Source organism: Crocodylus porosus, unplaced genomic scaffold, assembly GCF_001723895.1.
Source record: "Crocodylus porosus isolate Cpor-Errol unplaced genomic scaffold, CroPor_comp1, whole genome shotgun sequence".
In the NCBI taxonomy this organism is placed as follows: Eukaryota; Metazoa; Chordata; order Crocodylia; family Crocodylidae; genus Crocodylus; species Crocodylus porosus.
In genome coordinates, this window is record NW_017728931.1 from 110,072,639 (window position 1) to 110,076,823 (window position 4,185).

Sequence of the window (4,185 nt, forward strand, 5' to 3'; positions counted from 1 at the left end):
TCAGACACAGACACAGCTTTAAAAGTTTTTTCTACATATCTTGAGATAGCAGGTGCGGCTTGTGAACACTGCGATGGTGGGGCATATGGAGCATCTCACAGGACTGGGGGTGCACCCGGGGCCCCCCATGGCCAATCACTGAGCTGGGAGGGCCAGGGGGGAACTCCCACATGCTCAGTGGCAGACCCGGAAGTGGACTGGAAGTATTTCTGATCCACTTCCAGATCTGCTGCCAAGCACACAGGAGACTCCCCCCACCCATGCCTCCCCAGCTCAGTGATTGGAAGCAGGAGGACCCTGGGTGTCCCCCCCAGACCCAGGAGGTCCCAGCCACTGAGTGGGGGGTGGGGAGAGGTCCCCCTCATGCTCCACGGTGGACCCAGCAGTGGACTGGAAGTGCTTCTGGTCCACTTACGGGTCTGCCACTAAGTGCACTAGGGACCCCCCCACACTCCTGTCGGATGCTCCATCCACCCCACCATCTCAATATTCACAAGCCACCTGGTACCTTAAGTTATGTAGAAAAAACACATAAAACTGTGTCTATGTCCACATTGTCAAATCTCTCTGAACCTCTCCAAATTGATTTGGAGGGTTCTGATTTGATTTGGAGAGATTAAAGCATTTCCTGATTTGATTCAGATTTGGAGATTTGGCAGCTGAATCAGGTTGAATCTCTGCCGAATCAAATCAGCAAGCAAAGTTTTGCACAACTTTAATAGGTAAAGCCTATCCTGATGCTACTGAAGTAAATTAAAATGTTTAAGTTGAATTAGTGTTGCTGGATGTAAACTATGATTTCCTTGTAGTCCCTCAGTTTCCAAAGAATATAGGATTGAAAGAGGAGTTAATGGGTTAATGATTCCATACCCCAGGCAACCACATTACACAATCCCTTTAATAAAGCTTTGTATCATAAAACATATATAATTTTCCTTGCACTATTCCTAGTGGAAGACTGTTGCAGAATCTCACTGCTTTGATGATTAGAAATGTTTTTCTAATGTTCAGCCAACATTTATTCACGGACAGTTTATACCCATTTGGTTTTTTGCCAGCAGCATCTGATGTCTTAAATAGCTCTTTCTTCTTGCCTGGCCTTTACAGTTTATATCTCCAATCCCAGTATTTTTAGTCTTGTCCCATAACAGGACTGTCCAACTGGCAGCCAGTGGGCTGCATGGAGTCCATGAGGGTTTAAGTCATGGACTGTGAGCTCCCACTAGGATGCCACTCCCCCAATTGCTCTTGCATCTATGGTGGCCAGTGTCTCATTCCCCACTTCCTGAGGGCAGGGAAGCATGGTGGGAGGGGGCTCAGGGTAGCCCAGCATTCCTGGGAATCCCCATTTGTTGTGCAGTAGGGGTGTGCAAAGCTTTGGTCTGTGATTCAATTCAAAGAAGATTCAGCCCAATTCTGTGGCTGAATCACAGAATATGAATTGAATCAGGAGAAGAAAAAACAAAAACTCTGAATCGATTCAGAGCTTCTGAATTGATTTGGAAAAAATTGGTAGATTCAGAAGGCAGTCTTTCAGGGGAATAGAAACTGAGAAGAGGGAGGGGGAGCAAGTGGGGGTGGGGAAGACTGACATCTGTAGCTGGCCAGTGACTGTGATATTTCCCTGAGTCCCCTTCCAATTACAGTGGTCTGGGGGAGGGACATAAAAAGAGGAAGTAAGCCTCTGTCTGCAGGCTGCCTGTGCCTTTTGTGAGCTGTTTCTACCTAAGCAACAGAGTCTGAAAGATACTAGACTGGCTTGGCTTCCTACCTAGTCAGTCTCCCACTACTTTAAGTTCTTGGAAAGGACCGGATATAGATAACTAGAATCCCTCTAATTATCCCTGTCCAATCCATTTCTTTCATATTATATTTGTTCTTGGTTCCCCCCGCTCTTTTTTTTAAAGAAAGCTTTGTTTTCACTGTCAGTGAAACCCTGCACTTCTTTCCTTGAAACTTGACAGGCCTCATGCCCTCAGAAGGGGCTACCGTCCCTGCTGTTTTCATCCAAATCTGCTTTAACACACACCCGACACAAGTTTTGCTTTCAAGATTTGAAGCACAGTTTCCCAGAAACCCATGCACCTCTCTCCTTGAAACTTGGCAGTCTTTATGCCCTCAGAAGGAGCTACTATTCCTGCAATTTTCATCCAAATCAGTTGTAGGTATTTTAGTGATTCCCCATTCTAGTCTCTGGCCAAATCTCTGAATCAGCTCTCAGCCCAGTGGAGGGAGGTGGAGCACAGCCCCAGCACTGCATGCTGCCTCCCCCCACCGGGCAGCAAGCCACTGGGTGCTGAGTCCAGTGGAGGGAGGAGGAGCGCAGCCCCGGCACCGTGAGCTGCCTCTCCCCACTGGGCAGCTCTGGAGCTGCACACTGTCTCTCTTCACTGGGCTCAGTGCCCAGTGGCTTGCTGCCCAGTGAGGGAGGTGTCATGCAGTGCCGGGGCTGCACTTCAGCTCCCTCCACCGAGCATGTCACAGCCCTGTGGAACTCAGCCCAGTGGTGGGAGGCAGAGTGCAGCACTGGGCTGAGTTCCATGGGGGTGGTGGAGCTGATTGGAGCAGAGCCAGCACTGCACTTCCATTGGCTTCACCAGCCCCACAGAGTGCAACTCGGTGGTGGGAGGTAGGGAGAGCCAGGGATGTACTTTCCCTCGGGCTGAGCCACATGGGGCTGTGGAGCCACTCAGAGCACAGCCCTGGCTCTTCCCTGCTTCCCACCACCTGGCTGCTGCTTTGAAACTCAAAATGTTTTGAAACATTTCAGTTGGCCTTGTTTCATTTCAAGACTGTTTTGAAGCCCTTCATTTTATTTTGATGTCACTGTTTTGAGCTCAAAATGAGACAAAACAACAAAAAAATGAAACAGCCAGTGAAGCTTCACACAGCCCTACTGAATATACCTTGTGTGATAAATCCTAGAATTAAATTTGCCTTATGTGTTCCAGAGTATTAGGGAGAGTTAAAATGTTCCAAGGCCCAAGGTAAAATCTCCTTTATGATCACTCTTTAACTTCCAATATTTCATTACAAAAATACTTTATTAGCTTTAAAGAGGCCCCATAACTTAACTGAATGAATAAACTGAAAATTTAATTTTCTATCTTGGCAGGGTCGTCAGTTGTTTTTTTTAATCATTTGATAACTGTCCTTTGTTTTTTAATAGGTTATATCTGTCTGCTTAGAGTTTAGTGTGAACATTAAAGAATTTTCCTTTCTTTTAAAGCCATGAATAATAAAACCTCTTGTTAAATTCAAAGTGTTATTTTAAATTTAATTCACCTATTGTTTGTGGTTTCTTACTGGTTATTACTTGTAATGGATGGGTAATTGTTTCCAGTAGCTTGCTTTCACTATAGGCAGCCTTTTGCAGCCCAGAATTTCTTCTGGAATCCACCAACAAACAATGTATGCTAAGTACAGTGATATTTACTAGATGCACTGGAAAGCTGAGCTTTTATTAAAGATTCTGTGGAATATAGCATTTAAGGATTTTTGAATTTGTTCTTATTACAATACTTTTTCAGTAGGTGAGTAGGTTATTAAAAAAAAGACTTTCCTTTAAGATCACCTATAACAGTACTATTTGGAAATGAATACAATACAATGAATAGCAAATAGCCTTAAATATTGCATAGTTGTATGTTCAGGCAAAAGATTGTAGACCATTTGAATTGTATTAAATTGACTATTAGAAATGTATCACTAGATATGGCCATTAGGATGGCCAGAGTGAATTGAGCCACATACTAAGGTAATTTAAGGTCATAGCCAGCTTATTTTATGTAGTCTGCCTTTCTACATTTCACCCCTATACCTCAAAGGTAGCAGAGCCCCTCTTGGACCTTAGATTATTTCTGCATGGTTCCTGTACCAGAGGACCAGGCAAAAATACTAATAATAACCTCTCTTACATTTTTATATCACCATTTGGATTTAGAGAACCAACAAAAATGCTGAAAATCACTTCAAACTAGGTAAGGGTAAGAGAGAAATCAACAGAAGATGAGACTAATCAATGAAGCAAAGGCCCTAAATAAAGGATAATGAATTAATCCAGCAGCAACAGATAGCAAAACTTCACAAACTAAGCTAATCTGATGAAGGAGTCTCACGGTCGACTGATGCCACCTGAGTCAGGGGGAGCATTTGTGCTCCCAGCAGCTAGTCAGCGACCAGGGG